General features: G+C 41.0%; 1 protein-coding gene and 1 long non-coding RNA gene across 4 annotated transcripts in view; one reads left to right on the top strand and one right to left on the bottom strand.

Annotated features, from left to right (window-relative positions):
* The window catches only part of ttc28 (tetratricopeptide repeat domain 28), a 166,523-nt gene that overhangs the window by 44,790 nt on the left and 108,320 nt on the right, over window positions 1-13,413 (top strand). The gene's annotated exons all lie outside the window — the stretch shown is intronic.
* LOC309711771 lies at window positions 1,072-1,469 on the bottom strand. The gene is made up of 2 exons (XR_014278099.1): window positions 1,359-1,469; window positions 1,072-1,282 (listed from the first exon to the last, which is right to left on the bottom strand). It is a non-coding gene; the product is annotated as an uncharacterized lncRNA (long non-coding RNA).

Raw genomic sequence — 13,413 nt, 5'->3', positions numbered from 1 at the left:
AAACAAATGGGATTTAAGTAGCTGGAGTATGCAGGGAGAGTCACAAACTCCTTTTAAATGGGTTATTCATTAGAACATACTCTGTGGCACATGAATGAAAGATAAGCTGCAGTCATTATTTTGTTGGTGCAATACTCCTAAAACCTCTTTCCCAGAAACCATTGTTACTTGTCACTGTAACTTCACCTTCCAGTGGTCGGGGTACACTGTTATACAGTCAGAAAGTTGGTGTATTGAGGAGGTTGGTTTGGATGAATGGGTCAAAGAGAAATAGGAAATAAGTTCAACTGTCATGCACTGCAACTGATGAAGTTATTATTCGGCAATGGTTATTGTTCTTTTCTGCACCTTTCATAACCTATTGTTATATGATCAGTACAGATTTTTGTATTTTTGCCGCTGTACGCCACCACAGTGGATTTTAAATCCAACACATAACACATAAAAACTGTTTCAGAATTAAACCTTTTTTATACATAGTCCCCCCACTTTCAGAACCTCAAATGTAATGACTGACAAACACTTTCATGGTCATATGAGATTGGTCCCCTCATTGTTCCATGACAAATGAAGCAGCCATAATATCTGAAATTGATTCAAAGAGTTGAATTTGTATTTTATAGCTTTTCACTGTAATTTTACATATGAGGTCCAAAAGCATGTCAGTGCAAGTGGCATCTCTTCGGACATTTTGGCTTCTCTTCACTGGCTTCCATCTCCTTATAAACAAGGTCTTGAATAATCAGGCTATATCTTATAGTACTATATCACTCCAATAGAGCACTCTCAGACTGCTGGCTTACTTGTGGTTCCTAGAGTATGTAAATGTAGAATAGGAGGCAGAGCCTTCAGATTTCAGTGTGCCAGCGTTCTGTGGAACAGGAGACAGACAAGATTAGACTTAAAACGTTCCTTTTTGATAAAGCATATAGTTAGGGCTGAATCAGGTGATTCTGGGTCCTCCCTTAGTTATGCTGCAATTGCTACATTTAATTGTTAGTTATTATTATTCTCTGGCTCTCTTTCACATTGTCACGGGAGTGGAACGGACTCAGGCGCAGACTGAGGTAGCACAGTTCAACGACACTTTATTAATCACACTGGTGCACTATATACACGTGAAGGGGGGGGAAACACCAGGGTCCCGGGGATCACTTGGCTGGGGAGACACACTTCTTCGCACTCGCTCTGCTCCTCGTCCAAACAGTCTCCACACAAGCAGCTCAGCTCACTCTCCTACTCACGGGGTCCAGGGGTCACAAAAGGGCTGATCCAGGTAAACCTGTTTACACAGACGAGGGTAAGTCGAAGGCAAACACGGGAACAGTAGAATCGCAAGGAAGCCAGGCAATACTAACGAGAGTTACTCAATATTCCAGCGACGAACAGCTCAGAGCCCCAGCCTTAAGAGCCAGAGAACTGCAATCCGCTCGAGATCAGCTGCAGGTGCGTGGGCCAAGGGCAGGAGCCCAATCAGAGCTCTGCCCAGGCAGACAGGTAGGAGAGACAGAGTGAGAGAAAAACAACAAACACTTGTGGCCACACTGGGCTGGCCGGGGAGGCACAGGGACCATGACACACATTGTGTCTTTTGTCCTGTCTTTCTCTCCTCACCCCAAGCCAGTAGCAAAAGATGGCTGCCTTCTCTCTGAGCCTGGTTCTGCTACAGGTTTCTGTTAAAAGGAAGTTTTTTCTTCCCACTGTCGCCAAGTGCTTGTTCGTAGTAGGTCATTTGATTGTTGGTGTTTTCTCTGTATTATTGTAAGGTCTTAAAATATAAAGCATCTTGAGGTGACTGTTGTGATTTGACACTATATAAATAAAACTGAATATGATTCTGAGTATGAATAGGGAGACCATCATTAGCTGAAAAACCAAAACTTATTCTACAGAGATACCAAAAAACTTAAGGTGTGACCAAATAGAAAGCCTGGTAAAATCTTAAAAAGAATGAATGGTCAGCTGAGCAACACTAAGGCCTGAAAGAGGAGGAACAGGATAGTATATAGTATAGGAAACATAACCTGACCTGAAGAACCAGCCCTAACTGAACATTTGTAATAAGAGTGAGCAACTGTCCAAAGGTAAATCACTCGTGCTGTCATAAAAAATACAAATGAATCACAAAGTACAGTGCATGTGTAGGAAACACCTTGGTGCTACTCTGATGAAGTCAGTGTTATTTAAGGTAAGGAGCACTGCTTTCCAAATGTTCGCAGTGAGTAGTAAGTTTCTTTATCTGCTTATCAGTCAAAACTACTCTGAAAAAGGCAAATGGCTGTGTACTCAAGGGCATGCCATTATAAGAACACTAGCAGCAAATTTAATTTTGACTGTGTTGTTCACACAAATTTGATCCTGGACCTATTTGAAAACTCTTTCCTGATTAATCTTTTACAAACAAGTGTTCAAACTCAAAACGATTCTGGCATTTACTGGAAATTTGCCACTTAAGTCTTCTCATTCACCTGATGTACAATTGTCAGTTTCCATTTTTAAAATGTCTAATGAGGTGTTGAGTAGAAGTCAATTATGTTCTTTATAAGTCATGAACAATAATTGTAACAATCTGACTGAGACTGGTTAAGAAATGCATTGCCAAAGTTACAGTTTTGGAGATTTAACTGCTGGATTTCAGTTCCCAGAAAAGTGCAGAGGATGCCTCCATCCAAGGTCTGTGTTACCTAAAAGAGTGAGAGGGGGACTTTGCAAACAGGATACTGACAAGAAATAAATAGCAGAGGATGAGGTGAAAGGGAGAGGCACAGAGGGAAAGGCTGCCCTATGCTATGATGGGAATTACAGAAAGAATAGAAAGTGTGTGTGTATGTGTGTGTGCGTGTGTGTGTGTAATAGGTAGCAGAACCTATTTTTAGTATCATACCTGATTACTAGACATACTGAGACTTTTGGAAGTCTCAGTGGAACTGACCCAACAGTGCTGGGACTCCACTATTTCACTCTGTGTATACAGTGTGTGTTTGCATGCACACATATTTCTGAAGCATATTTTTGGTTTTTGGTCTTGCGGCCATACATTTTAAGCCTCTGTACACATTTTTGAAAACACATGGGGTTTTAGGCATTAGCTATTTTTTTCTACCAGTTTTTTTTAACTTTTAGATTTGCTGATTTTCTTCATGCTGCCCAGTAAACACACATTGGCTTAATGTTCTCTAGAAAGTAACTAACCTAATATCCTTCTTGAAATACTGAAATATCCTTCTGGGAAATGACAAGGAAAAAGGAAAGATACACAGCAAACATGGTTGAAACAGCAGTGTTCTAGTCAAAACTTGTCCTATAAAACGAAAAATCGTGATCACATTATTGCAGCAAAGAAACCAATTGCATGACTCATAGTTTCTTTTAAACAGCTGATCTGGTTATGACAAACAGAATAATGGCACTGACTGAAGAGTGTCCCTTTGCTTGTGCTTACATTTTATCAAGACTTAGCACTCTGTATGTTTCGGGGTAGTGTAGTGTGCACTGTTACTTCAGACAGTGTTCTAAAATGCAGCAATACAAATTGTATAACATGCTAAAATTAAAAACTCCCGTCTGACACTCACACAGAGGTGCTTGGTAGTAAAATGAGAAGTCAAAACAGTCTATACTGTGACAGGATGGTGAGCACTGAAAGTGAAAGTTTGTTTGCATTTTAAACTGTTACATGAAAAATCAAAGGGGCGATATGTTTTTATCCTTACTGGGGATAAAAAAAGATAATTTAGGAGAGGCAGCGACATGTGCACCAGAGGGGGGGAAATACATCCCATCCTTCCCAGCAAATCGCACCATGATAGTATGTAATATTGACTGAAATAAGTAGGCTACCTTCAATTTGACACAGTACAGAAAAACCCAGAGCGATGCATGCATTTATGCACCTGGCACAGTAACAGTATCTTCATTAATACGGCGAAGCTCAGCATCTGACAGTAAACTGTGTTTTGTGTCTTACACATTGTACATTCAGCTATTACACATAAATTTCAGGTTTATATGGAGGAATAGTTTGTAATAAAGAAGCTCTTCTCTGGATAAATCCTGCACTGCGCCTGAGTCTCAGTCAATTTCTATCTGAAGACTTCACCCTTATATCACAATCAGAATACTTCATTATTCCCAGAGGAAATTATGTGGCCTATCTTAAATATATTGATTCGTCTTCACCAAATTCTCATTTATTTGAACTGCCACACTGTTTTATAGAGGCACCTGCACCAACCCTATATTATTTTCTATAGTACAATATTCTCCCTTATTTTTAAACTGGAATTTTATGCTGCTCTTGGTGAACAACTGCATCTTTGTTTTTTGTTTTTTTAATTTATAAATTTAGATCTAGCCAGGCTGAGAGACTTGCTGTCTGTTGATGGTGAGTCTACCCCTGTCTCTGACACAACACTATACCTCTGATGTTGTGCAACAGATTTGCGATTTATCTGAGTTATTTGTGATAATATTGTGAACAGATTGCATGTAAGTGCCAACTTGACCCCATTCAAGTCATACAGCCATGTTATCCGTGCTTTATCATCATTTTGACAAACCAAAGTTAGTTTGCGCAAGTGCTGTCAGACTTCCCTGTCCACATTTTCAAAGTGACCATTTCAGAGGCAAGGAAAATCCAAGTTCTTTGCACATGGTCTCCAACCACTGTTTTCCTTTGTGTAACTGTAGCCTTAGTTAGCTTAGTGTGAGAAGAAATGATCTATATAGCAGGAGGTCTTTGTGTTCATGCATATCCTATGTGTCTCACAACAAAGTTGTCTTTCTTTTTTTGTTTAATTGACAAAATATTCTTTAATATTCTGAAAGTCTTTTCTAAAATATTCTTCTTGTATGCGCATTTGCCTTTTCTAGAAAGTTCAAGAAGCATGTCCAATGACATTTAAGAAAGAAGACAAGCAGATTGGATCACAGCACAAGCAGATTATTATTTTTTTTTAGAATATGTTGCATCCGAAAGTAGTTGTCATGGAAAAAACAGTCAACCAATAGTAATTCAGAGTTCAAAGATTTGTTGTTGTATGTATTTCGGTCTGGACAAGATTAAAGTGAATTCAGGTGTAATTATTACTGGAGTTTTGTGCATGCACTATGAATGATCTGAATCAACGCTACCAATGCTAGTAATAATAAATGCAACTTTCCCCTTAGGGGGCTTGAGATCCTTGTTATTTGCCTCAAGTCTTTATTTTTTACAATCTGAGACATGCTTAACTGGTACGTATAAGGCACTAAAGGCACTGGAGCATACATTTTAGCTGCTAAAAAGCTACTGACAATATGACATATTCATATAAAAGGCAGCCATGTTATCCGACTGTTCATCTGTCCCTGCAGCTAAAGCACATGTGCGTGTTTGTATTATTGGTTAACACTGTGTTGTGTGTGTTGTTGCCTGTTGTATTCAATGTTTGGGCTTAGCAAGGCAGTGGGGAGGTGCAAATGTCACGCTCTCTGAAAAAGCTAAGCCAGTTGACTATGGAAAGTCTCAAGAGGACTGGGAGGAGGAACACAAACTGGAGGCCACTTCAGAATATAAAAATACTAAGTGAACGGTGGAAAAATGCACAAATCTCTACATACAGTGATTGCTTGGTCAGACTTCCTGCCTCTGTCGCTCTCATTCACACACACACACACACACACACACACACACACACACACACACACACACACACACACACTCAATCTATTGCCCATAATCACATTCCAGAGCATTCAGAATACTAAATTGAATTGTAATTGGCAGACAATGGGCGTGACATCACAATTCACTAGCTGGCTCATATAGAAGCAGCTCGTCAGAATTGAGCTATAAGAGGGTTATGCTTACTGATGAGCCCAGACGGTTAGAGACAGAGGAGAAAGGGAGGTGTGCTAACTCTGAAAATTAATTGCCCTTTGGGACCGGCGCTATTAATAATTATTGCATCTGACAGGAGCAGCAGCAGAATGTTTACTTTCTCATTGTATACACAGCCATACCTGAGTGATCTCCTGTGCAGTAATGGAGATTTTATTAGAAGAAGTGTTTGAATGATCAGAACAGTGCTGTCTCTTAGAAATTATATTTAAGTAATTTACAATAGCAAATATGTTTTGAAGGGAACATATTTTCTGGCAAGATGACATTTTCTATCACCCTATTGAGGAAATGACCTTAATATAAGAAGTTTGTGATATGTTCCTAATATGTTGATATAAGCCTTGCAGTGCAATAGCAAATAGTAGTGACTGGAGCTGTGGTTCTTAAACTGAGGGACACCAGAACCACTGCAAGTTGGAAGTAAAACCATAGACTGTATATAAAACATGAACCTAGATACAGAGACAACAGCATTTTTGAAGCCTCAAGGATAATGTTTGAGCCACCACCATGTTGCTGTTTTGAACCAAGAAGTTATGTTTGTAAGAGAAGATGGACTTCTAAGATATCAGCTAATACTAACATGTTTGGTAAACAAGCTGCGCTCAAAAGTTGCACAGATGGATAATACAGATACACATACTGTACCTGTTAATTAGTGCTAAGTAACAGTACAATCATATACAGAGATTTAGTTACAAAAGGTGAACCACTAATTTCTTAGACGGCCAGTACCACATTGACTGTGCAAGCTATTTCATTTGCCAAGTAGTTCCATTAAAAAAAGCTTTAAAAGGCATTAGATGCATAAACACAGTCAAGAGGTCCAGGTCAGTAACTTGAATTAGCCTCCCTGGGTGTTAGGAAGGGGGGAAATGTCCATAGAAAACAGGTCAATTTCTTGTACTAGGTTGTAAACATGCTATTTCTTGGCACATTTTAAACTGGGGCCCAACACGAGTGACAATTTTTGGTACTTCTGCTTCATGGCTTCATTTGTTAGTGTAGTGGCGAATTTCTGTCCCAAGCTTCGAAAAAATAATTCTTCCACTTCTTAATGTGAGCTGTTCAGATTTATTTCTGACTCGCACATACAAACAAAAGATGTCACGGTCAAAAAACTATTTGCTGCTACAGCGCACATTTCCATTGCCGTCCTGGCTCACTCTAACCTGCTACCACACATGCGCTGTAATGTTTTCTTACCCGACACAAATTAAACCCGCAGCATTTATTCTCTAACAACATATCATACGAAATTAAACATGTAACATAATAACTGAAACAGTATCAAAAATATTTCTCTATAGATTGGCTCTAACATTTCCAGCCCCCTAATTGGAGGGCGTGAAGACTGACAATTAGCAAACACTTACAAAAGAGCCAAATAACATTAACACTTCCTGTATCACACATGGTCATTCAAATTATCTTTCACAAAACCTGTAACCGATCAGAACATATACTGTATTTTCTCATTCCAAGTTACATGACATTCTCACAGATCAAGCATAGCTTGTCAATGGGTCTCTCTAAGGTGTTAGTCTTTGTCTTGATGATCACACGCGGCACCAGACCCTTAGCATCTGGAATGACACGAAGAACTCTCCCCAACATACACGAGCTTCTTGGCGCTGACTCGTCGACCACCATTACAATGTCCCCCACAGTTATGTTTCTTCTGACCTGAGTCCACTTTTGACGCTTTTGAAGCGTAGGCAAATACTCGCGCACCCACCTCTTCCAAAACAAGTCAGCAAGATATTGCACTTGCTTCCAACGGCGGCGGGAGTATGAGTCTTCCTTTCTGAAAAGTCCAGGAGGCAAACCCGGCTTTTTCTTCATTAGTAGCAAGTGGTTAGGCGTCAGTGGTTCCAGGTCTGTTGGATCATCTGTTACTGTAGTCAGCGGTCTGTCATTTAGTACTGACTCCACTTCACACATTAGTGTCAGTAAACCTTCATCATTGACCAACTGTTCCTTCAGTATAGACCTCAGGACCTTCCTCACGGTTCTGATCTGCCTTTCCCATATCCCTCCAAAGTGAGAACCAGCGGGTGGGTTAAATACCCACTGGATTCCCTTTTGCATGAGACAATCTAGAATCTTTGACTGATTCCACTCTTGAATGGCTTCGCGTAACTCCCGTTCAGCAGCAACTAGGTTGGTGCCATTATCTGAACGCATGACAGATACCTGACCTCTTCTGCACACAAAGCGTCTGATGGCGTTCAGACATGAATCAGTGTCCAAAGTGTGCGCAATTTCAATGTGCACTGCTCTTGTTGTAAGGCAGGTAAACAACACGCCATACCTTTTTACTGTGCTGCGGCCATGCTTCACATTAAACGGTCCAAAGTAATCCACCCCAACATTAAAAAAGGGGGGTTCATCAGGTAGAAGCCTATCCTCTGGCAAATCTGCCATCTTCTGTTCCAGTGGTTTGCCTCTAGTTTTCCTGCAGATTACGCACCTTGACAGAAACTTCCTCACTTCTGAGTTAGCGGATGGAATCCAATACTTCTGTCGCAGCCGTGAAAGCATATACAGTCTTCCACAGTGCCCAATCTTCTCATGTATATCCTGCAAGATCAGTGTGGTGATATGTGAGCCCTTTGGGATAATGACTGGGTGCTTCACATGTTCTGGCATTCCAGCAGCTGCGAGGCGACCACCAACTCTCAAAACTCCGTCCTGCATCACGGGATCAAGTTTCCTCAAGTGACTAGTCTTTGTCACACACTTGCCTTTCTTTAACATGGTGATCTCTTCTTGGAATTGTTGACTTTGACAGAACTTGATGATCTCCGTCTCAGCTTGCACCAGATCTTTCAGGGTAAGTGTTGTCTGCATTGATTCGTTGTCTTGTTCTTTCTGTTTAACGTACGTCTCTTACCTTTTTTTCACATCGTCGTAGCAGTAAGTCTTTGAGTTTGATCATCCATGCCACAGCTCTCTTCACTCGATGCCAGCTGGAATAGTGATTGATCAGCTTGTTCAACGTGTGAACATTCTCAGCTGCATTTGTGAGATGTACCATGGTTGCATGCCTCACTTCGCTGTCATCTTTATCAATCCTTTCCTTGTCAGGTCTTTCTGGCCACTGTCTTTCTGGGGTTTTCAGGAAAGCTGGGCCGTGGAACCAGCTTAGATTCTTCATGAGCTTAGATGGTGCAAGCCCTCTGGATGCACAATCAGCTGGATTGATTGCTGTACCAACGTACCTCCACTGCTGAGGATTTGTTAGCTCTCTAATGACCGCAACGCGATTGGCCACGAATGTCTTGAAGCGAAGATTTTCATTTTCAATATACTTCAACACAGTTGTGCTGTCAGTCCAGAATGTAGATTCAAGAAGATTCATCTGAAGCTCCGTTCTTAACATTTTGTCTGTCTTTGCAGCAACCATAGCTGCAGTCAACTCTATTCGTGGAATAGTGGTTTGCTTCAGGGGCGCCACACGGGATTTTCCCATCATTAACATACAGTGAACCCGTCCGTCATTGCTGGCCATCCTCAAGTATGATGCTGTTCCATATCCACTTTCGCTCCCATCAGAAAAATGGTGGAGCTGTGCTGTTGCGACAGGACCGAAGTCCAATGGTCTCACACACCTGGGTACGGTTACCTCTGACAGCTGGCACAGCTCTTGTAACCACTTGTTCCACTTATGACTGAGCTGTTCTGGGATCTCATCATCCCAAGCAAGACCCTCCCTGCATAACTGCTGCAAGATCATTTTTGCAGGGAGAGTTCCTGGGGAAAGGAATCCCAGTGGGTCATAGATGGAGCTGGTGACGGAAAGTATTCCACGTCTCGTCACAGGTCTTTCTTTGATGTTAATCCTGAACTTGAATGCGTCAGACTCAGGGCACCATAGAACTCCTAAAGCACGTTCCATAGGCAGCAGGTCATGGTTCAAGTTCAGGTCTCTGACATCTTTGGCTCTCTCATGCTCAGGGATGAATGAGAGCAAGGCACGACTGTTGCTTGTCCATTTCGTTAGGTGAAATCCTCCACCAGAACACAATTCAGTGAGGTCTGTGTATAACTGCATACCTTGAGTTTCCGTGGCAACAGACTTCAAGCAGTCGTCAACATAAAAATTTTCCAGAACTGTGCTTACAGCTTCAGGTGATGATTTGCTGCGGTTCTCCTCTGCTGTTCTTCGCAGTGCATAGTTGGCACAACTGGGAGAAGAAGTCGCACCGAAGATATGCACCATCATCCTGTACTCAGCAATGTCTCGATTGAGGTTCCCTGCTGGCCACCACAGAAAGCGCTGCAGGTCAGCATCGTCATCCGGGACACACACCTGATGGTACATTGCTTCGATATCTGCTGTAAAGGCGATAGACTCTTGCCTGAACCGTGTCAGCACTCCGATCAATGAGTTTGTTAAATCTGGCCCTTGTAGAAGTTCACTATTCAGTGAAACTCCTTGGTAGCTGGCAGCGCAGTCAAAGACCACCCTCAGCTTCTTTTTTTGTGGATGGTATACCCCATGGTGGGGAATATACCACTGTTTTCCATCCTTGCGGTTTAACTGTGTTGTTGGAACCTCAACGGCATATCCCTTGCTCAACATGTCACTCATGAAGGCAGTGTATTCTTCATGGAGAGCAGGATTCCTTTTCAGCTTGCGCTGAAGGCTCAGTGCACGCTGTAACACTGCACAAACTCCTTTATGCTACTTCCACAGGTAAGATGCATCTGACAAAACACTTTTTACTTAGCTGTTCGCCGTGTTGTTGTGTGTAGGCGACTTTTCTATGTCTCAGTCGGTGGCTCCACCGCGGAAAACATTCCTCCGTTACTCGCTAGTTTTTTGACTTTTATGTAGTGGCGAATTTCTGTCCCAAGCTTCGAAAAAATAATTCTTCCACTTCTTAATGTGAGCTGTTCAGATTTATTTCTGACTCGTACATACAAACAAAAGATGTCACGGTCAAAAAACTATTTGCTGCTACAGGGCTTTGGAATTGACGTCACGCCGCAATGCATTGTGGGAGCGCAGCTCCATTTTCGGGGTCTACGAATCAAAACAAACACACTGTTTTGGAACGACGACGACAAGAAACATGCTTAAAAACAGCTCAAAAGAAAACGGACGGTATAGAGACCGATTGCGTCCAGAGGCGAAGCAGCGGTACTTGAAAAAAAATAGAGTGCATCGCAAATCTGGACCCATATGAAATACGGCAGTGGAGTAAAGACCCAGACGACTTACCGCCACTGTCCTACCTCGATATCTTCACGTATCTTGTTTGTGGAGTAAGCGCTTACACAGCGAACCAGTTTCGTAATTACAAGTCACTGGAGACGCACATCCAATTTACAAATGGCTGGGTGCAAGATTTGGCAATTTTCAAGCCGCCAAATTCTGAGTACGTCGTCAAAGTAAGTCAGCTGGAGTGCATCGAGTGAAATAGCCATTTTCCACCCCCCACCATAATTAATGTTATACATTTATCATTGAACTGCTAAAATATCGTTATCATATTATATGCCCGTAATTGTAAAGTACATGCAAATTAACACATTGATAATCGGGCAAATTATTAACGCCAATTTGTGTCCTTCCTGTCTCATTTCATTTATTGTCTTTACATCAACCAATCAAGTCACTCCATTCGATGTTTGATCGCAATTTCTATAACTTCCGAGACCACCAACGATGATATTATTCAGCTATAAAGTGTGATGTGAACATATTTAGAACTTACGGGAATGAAAATGTCTTGAGCACACCAACTGATATCAGCTCGTCTCACGGCTGCTATCCAGGCTAGACGCCTTCGTTTGGTAATATCCGATACATGAGCTCCTTCATGTTGCTTCCAGGTTGGGAAAGCATAAAAAGACAATCCAAACTTATTCCCGTGCCGGTCGTAAGATTGAACATTGCAGCCGACCACACAGCAAGTACGAACCATGGCTATGCTTTCGCTCCTTACTTAGACCCCCAAAATGGCGGATCGGGCCAAAATCCTTTCCACGCCCACCCCCGTGACATCACGCTCCAAAGCCCTACAGTGCACATTTCCATTGCCGTCCTGGCTCACTCTAACCTGCTACCACACATGCGCTGTAATGTTTTCTTACCTGACACAAATTAAACCCGCAGCATTTATTCTCTAACAACATATCATACGAAATTAAACATGTAACATAATAACTGAAACAGTATCAAAAATATTTCTCTATAGATTGGCTCTAACAGTTAGTATTGGTGGTTACTGCTTGAATTAATTAATATCATTAATATTTGCTGATTTTACTCTGTTTTACTTAAAACAGCCATGCTAAAATTCATTTCAACAGTCCCTGTTAAAATTCATTGTGATTATTAATTTTCCATTGTTGGTTCCAAACTCTGCTGCAGTTTGTCACTTAATCTTAGTCATGAAGAAAATCATGAAGAAATTATTAACCACTCTCTTTTATTTGTTTCTATTTGTTCTCTATGCAGTGTTGTTGTGGTATTTTTAGTGTAATCTTACTATTTATTTTCCTATTGTATTTTTATCTGTGTGATCATCAATAATGTATAATCTCTAAGTAAGTGACTTTGGTTTGATGTTTTTAATAATGTCCTATTAATAAATCAGTTTGACTAGTGGCTCTGAGGTTACGGTGGTGTTTTGAGCTAAATGTTAATGTCAGAGAGGATGTGAATGTGTGCGCCAAGTCTCATAGCAATCCATTTTGTTGCTGTTGAGACATTTCAATCTCAACCATAAATGTCAGCCTCCCAGTGGTAAGGCAGGGGTTCATCAAAGTCTGTCTGGGAACCAAAATGATCCATTCTAGAGTTCAATCTGTCATAGAACAGAATAACGAGTTGATCTTAATGCTGTGAAAAAACACAAATTGTCACAGGCTGGGTCTTTGACCCAGCGCTCTGAGGTCATTTTTGTATTTTTCTCATTTTGATATGTGATTAGTTTTTGTGTCATTTCCTATCTAGCTTTAGTTTGGGCAGTTATTGTTTATTGTTCCCTTGGTTTTCTATGTTTGAGTTCTTGCATTATTCATCACGTATTAGGTATGTTAAGTTTGTGTTGTCATGTCTAGTTTTAGTGTTTCCTGTTTTATTCTGACAGTGTCATGTGTTCTTTGGTCATTGTATTTAGTTTCACTCCTTCTGGTCCTGTCATTAGATTCATGTCAGTCAGCTGTTTCCTCATGTGTCTCCACTTCCCCTGATCACCTCATGTGTGTATTTAAGCCTTCTGTTTTCTGCATGTCATGGTTCGGGTCGTCTGTTTATCTCACCAGAGTTACAGTTATAGTATTTGTCTTCGCCTGTTTTCCTCACCTCAGTCATAGTTATAGTTTTTGTCTGTTATTCTACGTTAGTCTTAGTCATAGTCTTTGCCTGTTTATTTCCACCACAGTCATAGTTATAGTTTTTGGTCTTAGTACCTCATAGTATTTTGTTTCTTAGTTTTTTTTGTCAGTTTGCTCCACAGTGCTTCTTAGGATTTGTTTCTTAGTGTTTTTATTTCGTTTGCTTAGGTTTTCCT

This window comes from Aulonocara stuartgranti (assembly GCF_965226115.1).
Source record: "Aulonocara stuartgranti genome assembly, chromosome: 7".
Classification (NCBI taxonomy): Eukaryota; Metazoa; Chordata; class Actinopteri; order Cichliformes; family Cichlidae; genus Aulonocara; species Aulonocara stuartgranti.
This window is presented reverse-complemented; position numbering and strand designations above follow the sequence as displayed.